This window comes from Microcebus murinus, chromosome 1, assembly GCF_040939455.1.
Source record: "Microcebus murinus isolate Inina chromosome 1, M.murinus_Inina_mat1.0, whole genome shotgun sequence".
Lineage (NCBI taxonomy): Eukaryota > Metazoa > Chordata > Mammalia > Primates > Cheirogaleidae > Microcebus > Microcebus murinus.
Window position 1 is genome coordinate 41,904,386 of NC_134104.1, and position 16,953 is coordinate 41,921,338.

A 16,953-nucleotide genomic window follows, 5' to 3' on the forward strand; every position below is an offset into this window, starting at 1 on the left:
AATAAATCTGCTATTGAAGTTTTTAATGAAAATTATTTAAAAATAATGTAAAGAATCTTAATCTTAACCAGCATGCATAGCATAGCATTACTTTTGCAACATAATATATGGCAGAGATTCAGTTAATAAGATGGATACTAGTCATATAATTTGAAAAAATTACTTTATTTATGTAAATAGCATTCATAATAGAAAATAGCAAAGAATAATAATGAACTGTATCACTTTATATAATTGAGCTCAGGCATAATATATTTTTCCCAATAGAGAGTGAAATGGAGGCACAGACAGAATCATAATCTAGGTTTCCTCTAGAAGAGGTAAAAAGCTTTACAGAGTAGTAGCTGTATAACATATATGTACTTGTAAAAAATAATTGATGATAATTTTACATATGAAGAAGCATACACTCTTAAATCATGTCCAAAAATTATATCACTTTTTACACTTCATATAAATGCAGATGTTGTAAATAAGTTTTTGGTTGAGTCCTAAATTGAAAGAAAACTAAACCAATGATCTAGAATTGAATCTGAATTTCCATACATTACTTTTAGATAAAAATACTCCCCAATACTTCCTTTTTATTGCTTTATATCATCTTTCAGATGATTGAAAAATAAGCCCATCTGTATGATCTTTATAGGAGTCACATTTTACTCTTTTTTTTTTTAATTAAAAAAAAATAATTACCAGGGACTAATAGATCGAGGTCCATAAAACAAGAGCAAGGGGAAGTTGCACAAACCCCTGCGCTGGAGCATCGCCAAGTGTCAGACTAATAATCATTCAGACGTCTACGGGTCAGAACACTGAGCGTAGACATAGCCTCTCTTCTCTCCGCCACCTAATGACACAAATGCGGCCCGGCAGCCACGTCTGCAATACCTCTAGGGGCAGCAGGAGTCACATTTTAAATCGAGGACACAGAAGTGTTAAAAGTAAAAGCATAGAAAAATATTTTCTTAAAAACACTGAATAAGAGATATAAGATGAAATCAAGGCATAAAAAGTAAGGAATAAAATTGACACTATAAAATAATAAAACAATCAATTAAATAGAATGATGATATAAAAATTCTAAAATTGTATGGCCCTATGGAAACCTTTGTGTTTTGTAAAATAGAAGTTGATAATCAACTCACAATTCAAAAATAGAACATAAAACGCAACTCTTAAGATGTTTTAAAGATTGGAGTGACATGTTAGTGTTAGCTAACTATGGCATTAAATTATATCACGACAATAATAAAAAAGGATAACTAGAAAATGCCCAAATGCTTGAAAAGTATTGAGTACCATCCTACATAACACATAGATCAAAAATAAGTTATAATACATCATATAAATTATTATAATCTGGATGATAATGAAAATATAGTTTATTGAAACTTGTAGAATATAGATAAAGCAGTTTGGAAGTAAATTTGATATATACTCAAATTAAATTCTTACAAAAGATAGTCTCTTCAATAAATGGTACTTAGAAAACTGGTATCCATATGCAGAAGAATGAAACTAGATCCCTGTCTCTCACCACATATAAAAATCAAATCAAACTAAATTAAACATTAGAATGTAAGACCTGAAACTATGAAATTACCAGAGGAAAAATGTTGGGGAAATACTCTAAAACATTGATCTGGGAAAAGATTTTTTTGAGTAAGACATCAAAAGCACAGGTAACCAAAGCAAAAATGGACAACTGGGTCACATCACGTTAAAAATCTCTGTACAGCAAAGAAAAAAAATTTAAAAAATGAAAAGACAACATACATTATGTAAGAAAATATTTTTCAAGCTATTCAACTGATAAGAGATTAATAAGCAAAACATACAGGGAACTCAACTCATTAGCAAAAAAAAACTCCAATTAAAAATGGGCAAAAGATCTGAATAGATATTTCTTAAAAGAAGACAAGCTAACAGACAACAGGTAGTCTAAAAACAACTTGTAACATCACTGAAATGTAAATAAAATCCACGATGAGATATCATCTCATCCCAGATAATATGTCTTTTATCAAAAAGATAAAAAAATGGTTGCTGGTGAGGATGTGGAGAAAGGGGAATGCTCATACTCTCTTAGTGGAAAGTAAATTATTAATAGTACAGTCACTGTGGAAAATAATATGGAGGTTCTTCAAAAATCTAAAAATAGAACTACCATAGGACCCAGCAATCCCACTGTTGCATATGTACCCAAAAGAAAAGAAATCAGTATAAAAGAGATAACTGAATTCCCATGTTAATTGCAGCACTATTCACAAAAGCCAAGATATGGAATCAACATAAGAGTCCACCAGTTGAAGAATGGATAAAGAATTGTGGTACATATACATAATGGAATGATATTCAGCCTTAAAAAAAAATGAAATCATGTCATTAGCAACAATATGTATGGAAATGGAAGACATCATATTAAGCAAAATAAGCTAGGTACAGAAAGACAAACATAACATGTCCTCACTCATATGTGGGAGCTAAAAAATCGAATCATATGGAGATAGAGGGTAAAATGATGGTTATGAGAGGCCAGAAAGGATCATGTGGAGTGGGAATAAAGAAGAGCTGGTTAATAGGTACAAAAATACACTTAGAAAGAAGAAATCATATCTATTGTTCAGTAATACTCTATAACTATAGTCTAAGATGATTATAGTTAAAAATAATTTATTGTACATTTTATATTAACTAGAAGACTTGAATTGGAATATTTCTAACAAAAGAAATGATAAATGGTATCCAAATTACCTTGATTTCATTATTATGCACTGTATACTTGTATCAAAATATCACATGTACCCCCTAAATATGTACAACTATTATGTATCCATACAAATTAAAAATAAAAATCTTGAAAGTTAATTATTTAAATTTCTAACTCAAAAGCTAAAGAAAAAAGTAGAATAGCAAATTAAAACCAAAACAAAGAGATGATAAAAATATAAATAAGAGTAGAAATCAATAAATAAAAACAGAATCATAAAAATAACTGTTCATTTTTATAAAGACCAATAAAATTCATAAAGTACTATCAAAGCCAATCTATAAAAATGGATATAATACAAATTGTCAATATCAGCAATAAATTATATGTTATTACTATATATCTTCTAAACATGATAAAGGAAATAATAACATACTATAAAGAAATTTATGCTCTGACTCTAAGGGGGTCAAGGGGGAAAGGCAACACGTGTAAGTAACCTAAACATTTGTAACCCCATACTATGCTGAAGAAACAAACAAAAAGAAATTTATGTCAAAAAAGTTGAAAACATATAAAATGGAAATTAGCTTGAAAAATCAATTATAAATTTTAATGCAAAAAGATACAGAAAATCTGAATAATTCTATATTTATTTTAAAAAACCCTTGAATTCATAATTAAAATATTTCCATCCCAAAATTTTCTGAGCCAGACAGATTTACCAAAGATGTTCTTACAAACATTTAAAGAAGAAATACAACTAATTACAGGAATTCTGGAGAATATGAAAACAGAAGCTACTTCTTAACTCTTTATATTTGGCTAGCCATGAATCTGATAGCAAAACCTAATAGTCACATTTCAAAAAGTAAATTTTATACTGATATTTTTATTGAGTTTAGATGCAAAAACTTTAAAGTAAATATTAAATTTAATCTGGAGATATTTCAAAGAGGATAATACATCAAGACTGAGTGTAATTTATACTCATAGTGATTGGGTCAAATATTTGAAAATTAAGCAATGTAATTCATTATGTTTACAGAATAAAGCAGAAGAAAGCAATATAATAATCTCAGTATGTTTTTAAAATACATGTTCAAGTAAAAAGAATACCTATCAACAAACTAGAGATGGGGAAGGGAATCTTCAACATATAAAAAAGAAGATATCATCAAAAATCAATAGCCAAAACTTGGTGGACATATTGATATTTTTCCCTGTACGATTGGGAAAAAAGATAATTCTTACCAATACTTCCATTCAGTGGTGTACTGGATATTTTTGCAGTGCAACAAGGCAAAACAAAATGTACTGGTAAGTCTTAATATTAAAAAAAGAAAAAAAATTCACTTGCGAATGACATGATTGGACCTATGTAAAGTAAAAATATCAACATATTTATAGGAAAAAATGTGAATTTAGAAGTTTGCTGAATAAATTTCAGTATGGAGAAATCACTTTTATTTCTATATACTACTAGCAAACAAGTGAAAAATAAAATTTGAAAGAAACATGTAACACAGCATCGAAAAGACCAAATACATTGAGTACATCTATTGAAAATGCCAAAGGTGTCTCTACTAAAAAAAGAATATTACTGGCATGAATAAATAAAACCTTAATAAATATATGATACACTGTTTATCACTATTCAATATTGTTAGGATTAAAATTTTTCTTTCATGAATCTACACATTTAAACCCCAAAGGTATTTTTGTGAAAATTGACAAGTTGATTCAACATTCTATAAGAAAATAGAAATAATCTAGATTAGTCAACAATTTTAAGAAGAAAGAACAAATTGAAAGATCTTCTCTCATCTACAGTAATTACGACAGTAAGGTAGAAGTGCATGATAAACAAACAAGTTAAGAAAATGGAATACATAATTAGAAATAGAGCTATATCTTTTAGTCAATTCATTTACAACTGCCCCATTGCAATTAAGTGAGAAAAGAAATAGGGGTCAATGACTAACATTGGGTAACTTGGATATACCTATATGGAAAAAATAATTAAGCTTGATGCTTACCTAACAAATGTAGACTAAAATTAATTCAAGATGAATTATATATCTAAATGTAGAAATAAATTCAACTTTCTAGAATGAAATATAGAAGAATATTTTCTTAAAGGTAAATATGTTAAGTGGGACCAAAAAATAAAAGCAATATCTTAAAATGAAAAAATAAACAAGTGTTTCTCATTAAAATTAAGAAATTATTTTTGTTCATCAAAGGACATCAGTAAATGAATAAATAAGAAATTTATACTTTGCAAAATATTTGCCTACCACTTGACAAAGATATGTACCAAAATGTATTCTCTTGCATTGCTGGTGGGAATGTAAATTAGTGCACTTTAGGAAAAAATGTATATATAATCTCCAGCATTTTTACTACTTTGTATATATGCTACAGAAATTCAGGTGCATATTCATCAAAAAATATTTAACAGAATGTCCATAACAATACTTCAGTTGACCCTGAACAACACAGGCTTGAACTGTGCAGATCCAATTATACATGAACTTTTTTCAAGAAATAATTTGGGTTCTGTATCTGCAACCAAATTTGGATCAAAAGCACAGTATTCCAGGGATATGAAAGCCATGTATAAGGAGGGCAGGCTTTTGGTATACGTAGGTCTGGCAGGTCTGACTACAGGACTCGAGTATGTGCAAATTTGGGTATATGCCAGATTCCATGAACCAGTCTTTGGTGAATACAGAGAGACAACTGTAGTTGAAATCACATAGTATGTAGACTTTTCAGACAGTTCTTCTATTTTTGTTGTTGTTGCTGTTGTTGTTTTTGGATTTTTTTGTTTTTGTTTTTGTTTTTTTTTTGTGTGTGTGTGTGTGTGTGTGTGTGTGTGTGTGTGTCTCAATAGGTCATTTCTTTTTATTACTGAATAAGATTCCATTATTTGGATATCCCACAGTTTCTTTATCCATTCACTCATTGAAAGCATATAGTTTGCTTCCAAGTTTTTATGTGGACATACATTTTCAAGTCATTTTGGTAGATACAGAGGTACTAGATTTGCTCGATCATAAAGTAGGATTTTGTTTAACTTTGTGAAAAAACTTCTAGACTGTACATTTTTGCATTTGCAGCAATGAATGATGGTTTCTGTTGCTTCACAACCTTACCATTCAGGCTCTGACAAAATTCAAGTCAGATTATCGCAATAGTTTGTCTTAGTATCAGGCATTTGTGGTAAATACAATTATGTGGGTGTATTTCAAAATGGCCACATTTTCCCTTCCCCTTATGAGAGCACAAGAAGAGAATTTTTCTCTACTTTTCACTCTAAAAATCTAGTGGGACTCTTGAAGGTAAAATTTACAAAATTGTGTTGTCTACCCACTCCCCACAAAGGCTAGACTCTAGGTGTTTTTATTAATATCTCTCAAGCTAGTCTATGCACAATCTCTGGCAATTAGTCAGTTACTCTTTAAGTGTCTCTACCACACATTGGTAGTGACTTCTCTTCTCAGTAAACTTGGATTTTTTTGTGTTCATCTGTGTCTCCTTGCTCTGTGACTTCCAATTCTCTGATGGATCTAAGAAGAGTTGTTATTTTTAATTTGTACAGTTTTTTTTTTCTTGTTTTGAGGATGGGGGTGATGACTCCCAAGGTCTTTACATGTCTGAACCTCAGAGCTTTTTAATTCTGCCTGATGCAACTTTGAGTTGTGACAAATGATTTAAGGTAAGGATTGGACATGACTTTGAGTCAGACCACCATCTTTTTATTTTCTAAGCACACAAAAACTTTTTATAATATTTACTGTGTTTCTAGGATGTATTAGTATTTGGTCTATGCAACCTCAGAATTCAGCAAAGTCCCATTGGGGAAATTTGATTGTATTTGAGGCCCTTTGACTTTCTAGTTTATAATTCTAACCCTGCAAGGCTACTGACAGATTTCTTCATTTTTCTTTCAGAGGACAAATTTCCTCTTACTATTCAAAACTTAGTCTCCATACTAAATGAGAAAATATCTTTAGGAAAATCTCTGTCAATCACCAACATGCCTCTGAACAGTTTAGCCACTAGATTTTTATTCATCTTGTCCTTATTACTTTCTGACACCTTTACAAGATGTTTTTTGTATGATTTTCCTGGCTCTTTCAGATTTACTGCAGGCCAGGATCATTAACTGGCCATGGTCTGCTACATATTACATGTAAATGAATGTTTCTTTTCTACCATTTTTTTTTAAAAAAAAAACTATTTTCACTGAATATAAAAGACTAAGTTGGCATGTATTTCTTTTCATAATTTTAGTATTATCTTGTGATTGTCTTGTGGCTTCATCATTTCTTTTAATGTATACTTCTTGTTTTTATCTGTATTTAGAATTTATCGGGTTTTTTTGGTTTCTAGAAGTTTTGTTATGATGTCATTTTTTCTGAATTTATATAACTTGGAGTTTGCAAAGAATTTGAGTCTGTGAGATACTAGGTAATTTCTGACATAAATTTTTGAAAATTCTCAACCACTATCTTTTCAGTTATAACTTGTGTCCAATCCTATCCCTTATGCTTCCAGTTATATATATGTTAAACTATTTAGCAGTGTTCGGGGTCTTTTATTTTCATTTATTTACTTTCTTTTAGTTTCCTAAAACTAAAAGGAATGCTGTAATAAATTACAACAAACTGAGTGGCTTAAAAAAACAGAAAATATTGTCCCACGTTTAAAAATTAAGAAGTCTAAAATTAAGATGTCAGCAGGGTCGGTTCCTTCTGATGGCTCTCAGGGAGAATCTGTGTCATTTATCTCTTCTAGTTTCTGGTGATAGCTGACAATCCTTGCCTTATAAATGCATCATTCGAATCTGTACTTCCTCTTCATATAACATTCTGCCTGTATCTCTGTGTCTTCATGCAGCTGTCTTTCCTCTGTGTTTCTCTTCTCTGTATTTAAGGATAACACCAATATTAGATTAATAGTCCACTCTCCTCCACCATGACCTCATTTTAACTAATTACACCTGCAATAATTTTATTTCCAAATAAGATCACATTTTGAGGTATTGGAGGTTAGGGCTTCAACACTTCTTTTTAGGGGATCACAGTTCAATCCGTAACAAAATATTTCACTTTGCATATTTTCCCTTGACCTATCTTTCAGTTTAGTGACTCTTTCTTCTGCTCTTTAAACCTTTTGTTAATTACAGTTCTGGAAGTTAAATTGATTTTTTTAAAGATTATAATTTTTTGAGAAATACTCTATATATTTATTTATTTCACTTTTTAAAATTGTTTTACATAATTTTATTTAATTTTATGTCTACTAATTTCAGTATCTGGATTATTTCTGTTGTCTCTTTTCTCTTGGATTTTGGTTTATATGGTACTGTGTCTTGCATGCTTGGAAATTTATAAATGAACCCAGGATACTGTAAAAATACTTTTGGAGTCTCTTTTAAAATGGATTCTCTAGAAAGAAAGCCCAAGACAAAGAGTTCTTGTCAAGAAAAATTTCATAGAGAAAACAATAAAATTGGGTAGGGAAAGGAATAGCTGAGCAAAAATGTGGCTTTCAATAATGTCTAATCTTGTCTTGACTCACAGTGGAAAGATCAGGACTGTACATTGTACCACAGTGTTGCACCCACTTGAAGCAACAGGACTGCCTTTTGTACCCTTTTATAAGACAATCGTTAGCTATGTTTTGACCATCTGAGAAGGGATCCTAACTTCCCAGCAAATGAATCTGTTATTAAATTGAAAAGTGGGATTTCTGTTTACTATGTTAAATTTAATTAAATTTGGCCTAAAATTGTCTCCATACATAATGAACTGCAACATGACATAGTATGTAAATAAGCTGCAACCTTACTAAGAGTATATTCTAATAATGGATAGCTGAATCTCAGCCAATCAAAGCAGCTGAGCTTCAGTCAATCACAAGTCGCCAACTCATCATACCATGCCCAAATAAGGCAAATGCTGTGCTGTAAACACTCAAGGTGTTTCTGTATATCACTCTCTTTTTTCATCTATAAATACTGACTCCCCACATTGCTGGCTGGAATATTCTGAACCTCTACTAGTTTTGGATGCTGCCCAATTCATGAATACTCTTTGCTCAAATAAATCCTCCTAAATCTAATTTGTCTAAAGTTTTCCTTTTAAGAGTTTGGTATCAGGAGTGGAATATGAAGTAGACCTCCAGCAATCCCCAGGAACACTATCCAACTGAAGGTCCATTGTTCCCATTGCTTTCTTGTAGCCAACTTAGTATGTAAAAAATCTGCAACCTAATTTTAGAGTATATTCTTAGGAGGGTTCTATATTGGATTTGAACTCCACAAATGTGTGTTTTGAGCTTTATGAGTTTATTTGAGAATTTTTTTTTTTTTTAAATCTGAGCTGGGTTAAAAAGTCCCAACAGAAATAGAACTGAGTCCTATAAGAGGGCTTCAGGTGCTACACTATGTCAGACAGAACCTGGACTAGGTTATGTAGGTAAGTAATTTTAGTAGAAGACAGGGAATCATGATTCATCTAGATCCAATAAAACTAGAAATCCTTCATGTGCAACTCCAGCTAACTTTGTATATGAGAATTATGGATTCAGAACCCGTGCTTTTCAAGGGAAATGGGTCAACCTTACCAGAGGTAATTTAGAGTTACAATGGCCATACTAGGGGAACTCTTTATGAAAAGCAAATAGGCAGATATCTTTATAGCTACAATAGCTATAAGGACCAAGAAGATCTCCTCTTATGTATTTTCAGCTAACACCAAGGGGTCTCAAATTAAATAATTCTGTTCCCTCAGATGTCTTCCTTTATTGTAAACAGCAAAGCCCTTGGGGGGAAAAATACCTACTTTTACACAATCTGTCAGACGGACCCACTTCCTTTGGTCTGAACTGTTGCCCCACTAAAAGGAAGCCCACAAAGGCTTCACTCTCAGGAAAATAATCAACCAATATCTCAGAGAGATAAAAGAATATTTATTGGTTGAGTGTTTCAAATCAAGTCTAAAATGTCCCCATGTCTGAACTTATCTTATTGAGACTTGGACAATTTTCAGGAAAACATTTGTAAGAATTGGTCCTCTCTGTTTTCTCTATTCTATACTGCTTGTTCCATGGGAACCACTCAGTGCAAAGAAATTCCTCTTCTGAAACCCCATCTGTCTATATTCTCTGACAGCTTTATCCACTTTTTTCTTTCATGATCTTTTCTAAGCTCCAAAACTCTTTCCTGGGAAGAAGATAGATTGTTCTATAATTCAATCTTGAAAACAAACAAAAAAGATGAACTAGTTTCTGACAATTTGCAAGATTAGCAGTGTCTATGCTAAGTCTAGGCATAAAAATGCTTATGCTAGTCTTAAGTGAACTTTACCACTCAGTATTCTAGTTAAAATGATTTGATGAAGGGAAGAAAACCCCCTGAACTCTCCATGTGGGCTCTTGGCTTCTGGCAGCAAAGAATTCAAGTTTGAGCCAAATAACAATACATAAATTTATTGAGACAGAGATAGAAAACATATCCTACACCACAGACAGGAGGGAAACTCTATATGGGGCAATGATAATATTTTTAAATGTTCAAAAATTTTGTTGGGAAATAATCATATATGACCAGCATTGTATTATAGTCAGGCCATAAAGTTTAATCATAAATTGCTGCTACAGAAACATTACAAGCAGTTTGTAAGGCATCTGGTTTAGTAATTCATCCATCTTGGGGGGTGTCTGTCACAGGCTACTGGCGACTTCCTTCTTTAGGGTGGTTAGGGCCTGATGTTGGTCAAAATGGTTGCACTCAGGCTTTCTTGACCTTTCTTTTCTGCTTAATCCTCACATTAAAAAAGTCACAGGCTGAGCTGGAAAATTACCAATCTAACTGAATTAGTCTCCAAAATATAACTTCTGGCATAAGTACAATTTTCATCTTGTTATTTTGAGACCCTTTTGTAAGAGAAAATTACATAAAGGAAATCGTCATTGTAAGGATGTCTCCCTTTCTGTAACTAAATCACTAAAAACTTTTACAGTGGAGAAGGCATTTGCTTAATTATACATAGCAAGTCTTACCTTTATTAAAAAGTGCTTTTTCCTCACCATCTTGTCTTCACTGGGCCTTTCCCAATACCCTTCTTTATTGGTTTAGGCAAACAATGGTATTTGGGCCTGAAGTCTAAGCTCCGTGCCTTTGAGACATAAACTTTTACCTAGTCTTACTTAAGAGCCATTTCTTTGGAAATTTAAGTGAGATGACATCAGAATATGAGAGAAAGCAAAAGAAAAAAAGGGAAACTATTTGGAACCCGGCAAATAAAAAAATTTAAAGTTTTTTATTTCTTTTTTTTCTCTCTCTCACAAATATTAGTAAAAGGTTTTTGCCATCTGGGTGAGTAATCTTGTTTTATTGGGCAGAAAAAATTTCTGGATTAGATATTGTTTAATAAATTACCGAGCTTTGTATTGTTGTATGTGGCACATGGCTATAATTTTAGAGTGAAAGCTATAAGATCTGTTTGAAAAATAAGACATGTTTGTGCATAAGATGTGTTTATATTGGTGTGTATGTATGATATATGTATGTGACACTTTTCTATCCCCTTGTTATATTTCCAAAATTAAATTGTAAATAGATCTACTTAATTGGCTTAGATAAAAATAGTCATTTATATAAATTAAGCATTCTTTCAGAAAAAGAACTAACCCAAATGCTTTTCAAGTTAATGTGACTTGACTCATCTTTGACAAATACAAATATTGTTGGTTTGAGTAAAGCAGGCATATCTTTAGAGTTGTCAGCATTAAACACAATACAGACTCATGACATTTCCTACCTTGCTTTATTGGTAAAATAAGCTTATGTTATCTCTATATTATAAAATTTGACAGAAAAATAAAAATTACTTAGAAATGATTGCTAGTTGTTTAATATCCTATTTTCATGAGCAATGCAAGCACAATTCTTAAAAACAAATGTGTTAAAGAGATGTAAGCAAGATAAAATTCCCATGTGAAGGATGCCTTCTGTATACCTGAAGGCTTAATATTCTCCTCCTAGAGAAATGAAACTTGTGGTTGAGAAAAATCAGGCAAACAATAATAAAAATGTAATTATTACTCTCAGTTCCTCCCTCCAAAGAAAAAATCTAAGAGGCTAGAGATAAGATTTTCCCTCTTCTATAGTTTCTTATTAAAGAGAAGCTAAAGATATATAAACTATTAGTAAACACTATGTCATTTTGACAAATTATATTATGAGAAAGCACATTCTTTTAGAAATAATGATTCATAATTTGCCAATCTAAAGATTGCTCATATGACAGTTTACAATTGCTTGTTTCCTACTGTCCATTGGAATTTAAGGTTGCTATGAGTTAAGAATTCTATTTAATATATATAACTAAAGTTGCTAGAAATAATAAGATAAGTACTCTATATGCAAGTACAAAAGGGAAGTAAGATGAGCTTTTGGTAAGGAAAAGCTATAAGGGATAAGGATATCTTGTTAAGGGAAACAGTAATTTTCTTCCAAAAGTAGAACAATTGGTTGTTTCAAAAAAGTATAGGATGAAAAACTGAATGGATAAGAAAGTTGTAGATGGCTTGAGGACAATTTTGTAAAAGACATTTATGTGTGATTAAGCTGGCTAAAATTTAGAAGGGAATTATTGAGCATTAATATCAAAATTACACTGATACAAACACCATTTTTCTTTATCTTTTAGGTATTTGGCTTAAGAAACACATATTCTCTGTTTTATCAACATTAATTTCCTATGTTTTATGCTGTCATTATTAGGTTTTTGATCACTTAAGAAAACTAAGTTCTCTATTAAAAGAGCTAAGGTTTTTCTACAACTATGTAAGTTTCTGTATTTATCCTTGTAGTCTTTAAATTATCACTGTGGTTAAATGAATAGCTATTCTTCACAGTTGCCTGTAATACTATTTAGATCAAATCTTTTAAACCCTCAATATTTTTGAAAAACTTACCAAAATCTAATTATAAATTGTCTTTTTTTGACTTCACATTAACTTTGGAAATTTCCAGATGAGCCCTTGAAACATCTCAGAAGGACTTATTTCCTTATAAAAAGAGAGATATTAAATTAACTGGGCTTGATATATTAAATTATATAGTAAGCATTGTCAAATAATAAGTAAGGCTAAACCTTCTTTGTATGATAACTGTAAGAGAAGTATTACTAATATGTGTTCTAAAAATTGTGTGAAACTCCTAGAAATATGATAATGCCATTGGACTGGGTGAGAATTCCCAGAACTGTAATGAACAAACTTTTTATATAACTACTAACACAACATCAAGCAGAACAAGAATTAATTAGATACCAAGGAAATGCTTTGGCAGACTGTCATGCTAAGTCAGCAAGTATAGAATTCTTAAGATATGCAAATTGAATAAATCCTTAAGATTGATACATGTCAAATTGCCTGATAACCTAGTTAACAAACAGTGCTATATATCTGAGTTGTAAAACAGATAAATAACATAGTGCAAACACAATGGTGTTAAAAAGCTAACTCAATCGATTAGATTGCCTTACTCAAAAGGTATTACCAACTGATGGCAATCAGATCCAATCGCATTGGAAAACAGATTAATCCCTTAAGAAAGAGATACTGGAAGCCCTATGCCACTAGTAATAGAAATTTATGCATCTCCTGCCTTATAAACTCTGACATGACTCAATACTACAAATCTTTAACAAATTATGCCAAAGTACATTTCCACCAGGTAAAAAGAAGCCCTTCATGACCTGCCTACTGATGACAAACAAACCTCTCATGTTCTATAACCTAGAGGCTGCGGCTTTTGGAAAAGACCAGTGAAAGACTAATCTTGAACTATGTTGGAAAAGACAATACTCAGTTCTTCTTAGTAGTAAAACTTCATGGCCTCAAGCCTTGGATCCATTTCTATCAACAAAAAAGGGCCCCTACAGACACTTAAGACTATACATCCATTGCAGACTATGAGGTAAAACTGACCTAGAAAGGTTTTTCCTCAGAAGAACATGGTATCCTAGATTTGGACAGCTTTCCCAAGAAGACAAATCAAGACTTTTCTTCTCTGTCACCATGAAAACTTTATTGTCTTTACTCTTTTTTTTTTTATTTAGCTGAAAAAATTTTTATTTAAGAAACAATAGAAGAAAACTTTCTATGAGTTCTTACAGTTTGAAACTATTATTGGAGGGTATTACAGTGTTGTTAGATTCAGTAAAAAAATTATGAAAATTCTATTTAGTGACATTGCAGAAGCCTAAAATTTAGTAAGGTTAATTTTGGTTTTTTTAAATTCTAGCTGTAGCCTTTACTCCTTTCCCTGTGTTTCCATGTGGTTTATATATGACAAGATAATGCAATAAGTAAGATTTCATAATCAATAACTTTTGAAGGGAACATAACTAAATGCTGGATATTTCATGTTAAACCTAAATAAATCTTTACATGGTCTTAAAGACTCTACAGATCACCATTTAACAGATTTTACCAATATTCCAAGGGTGATATCTAGTCCTTTTATCAGATTAGATTTTTAGATACATTAAAATTCCTTGTTTAAATATAATGGTGGGCAAATTCTATAGTGAATGTTTTACAGTTGAATTGTGCCAGAAATTGAATAAGAAAATCAAAAGAAGGATAATTTGACAGGTTATAGACAAATTTATTACCTTAATTTCTTAATTGTCAGTGCCCTGTAACCATGCAGTGATTCAGTAATGGAGCCTTAGACAAATGTTCACCTGTAGGGTCTTCCTTTGGTGACTCCTAATGCACCGGAGTCCCACAGTGAACTGTCTATTATACTTTTCTTTGGTATATATTTATCTGTCCAGGATTTAGTTAGCAATCATGCATGCGTGTAACTCTATGTATCAATAAGTAGAAAATAATTTGCAAGTGTGGATTAGGGATTCTAATGGTACCACTGTCACTCAGTAATCAATTGGAAACTGGACATTGGTCTACACCTCTGAGTTTGCACTACAGAATAAAGAGGAATTTGCCAGCAGGCATAAATCATTCAAAATAAATATCTTTTCATAGACTTCTCCTTCCCTGGCTTGGCATAAATATTATATAAATAAAGTCATGATTAAAAATATGTTACAAATACTACCTACTATATCTGTTTTTACTGCAAAGGCTATAGTTGCCCAGGAAACTTTAAAAATTTTTCTTGCTAAATTTATTTTAGATGGCATGATTGTATTAGACTATCTGTTGGCTGAAAAAGGGAGAATGTGTACAATAGCCAACACCTCCTGTTGTACTTGGATAAATATGTCTGATATGGTAAAATCAGTTTTGAGAAATCAACATTTAAGGTACTTGGTTAAAACAAGTAGATTCTTGTTCTAGCTCATTTTTAATATATTGATTTTAATTAGTTTGGTTCATATGAGCTCCTGTTAAGATTTATACTTTAATCTCTTAGTGTTAGCTTCCTGATAGCCATCATAATAGTTTTCCTGGTACAGTTACCCCTCAAGAGTCTTAAATATTCCTTAAATGCTCCTGTGAGGCCATTATAAGTTACATGTTTTTAATACATTTCAAGTACTAAAAACACAAAAAGAACATAAAGAAACATTCAGCTGACATGATGTCAAGTATTATGAATTTCATCCCGAATCCAAATAGGTTTACTATAATGATAATGAGAGAGTGACATCAACGCTGAGGTTTTGGAAGGAATTCCTAAATTCAATTAAATTTGGCCTAAAGCTGCCTCCACACATAGGAGACTGCAATATAACTCAGTATGTAAACAAACTGCAACCTAACTTAACAATATATTCTTGTAATTAATATCTGAGTCTCAACCAATAATAGCAGCCAAGCTTCAGCAAATCACAGGCTGCCAACTGATCACATGTCCATATAGAGCAAATGCCTCATCACACCATGCCCAAATAGGGCATATACCAAGCTGTAACTAATCAAACTGTTTCTGTATGTCACTTCCTTTTTCTGTCTATAAATATTACCTGACCTCATTTCTGGAAGGAACTATCTTAACCTCTACTGCTTCAAGGTGCTACTCAATTTATAAATCATTCTCATCTTCAATAAACTCTGCTAAATTTAATTAGTCTAATGTTTTCCTTTTCACAACTATTAGCAAACCATCCTATCAGCAGCTAGAGATGTGATCATCAGCTTGTTAAGGAGGGTTTGACATCAAGATAGTATCTATTTTGGATGGATAGATAGAGGATAATATCTACATAATTATTTTTCAAAAAAATGTACTTTTTCGTCTGTATGACAGAAAGAAAAATAGGGTCAATTCAGCTCAGTCCTTCCAGGAATCAGCTGAGTTGATGCCAAATTGCAGTTTTGATAAGACTCAGCATCCCTCAAATTCACTTTCTTCCAACTGCTTAGCCTTCAAAGATTTTAGTTAGAAACTTTATGTGTCATTTGAGGCCCCAGCTCTTTGTCCAGTCCTGGACTCAAATCTTTGTCTTCAATTTAATCAAAGTTCAGAAAACTCTGCTCTACTTTTAAAAGTTTTAAGTGAAACATTATATCTCCAAGGCATATAGCTTCAGAATTGGGCAAATGTCTAAAGAAGAAAATCATCATGTATTTGAAGACTTAAACTTTTTTTTTACTTCTCTCTGGAGAACATGACATCAACAAAAATGTTTTGAGTGTTTTGGTTTCCTAGAATTGTTCTACTTTTCCCAGGTAAAGTCATATTTTAACCTTCCTAAAGTGACTAAGATCAACAAATACCTTCAGGAAAAAATGTGGTTAAAAACTGTTAGGTAACTACTCTATAGTTCTATCTCTCCAGAAACTTAACTATCACATTTTATTTGTCTGATGTCTTTATTTTATTTTTTCTCTGATGTCATTATTTTATTTTTTTAGTTTTTCTATTTGTTCATAAAAGGAATATTAGTCTGTAGCAAATTACTCCATCTTATCCAAAACCAAAATTTAAATATATATATTTTTAAATCTGTTAAATGTAAGTTACTGTGTGGTATTATATTTCTGTTTTAATAATTTTATAGGACAAACCAGTGCAATAAATAGCAATATAACATTGCTGTTGAGTTTTAAAAAGTAGAGACAATTTCTTACTTAGGGAAAAGAAAAAGTGAAAAATAAAAAGTAACATTTGTTTCACACTTTATAGATTGGAAAATATATCAATACAAGCAAGAGTAAACATCCTAAGATAGAAAACAATGGAA

At 31.5% G+C, this 16,953-nt stretch overlaps 1 non-coding gene across 1 annotated transcript; it reads right to left on the reverse strand.

The window, feature by feature from the left end:
• Positions 1-769: 769 nt before the first annotated feature.
• On the reverse strand, positions 770-901 carry LOC142875452 (small nucleolar RNA SNORA17). The gene has a single exon (XR_012922805.1). It is a non-coding gene; the product is annotated as a small nucleolar RNA SNORA17 (small nucleolar RNA).
• Between the last annotated feature and the right edge of the window lie 16,052 nt (positions 902-16,953).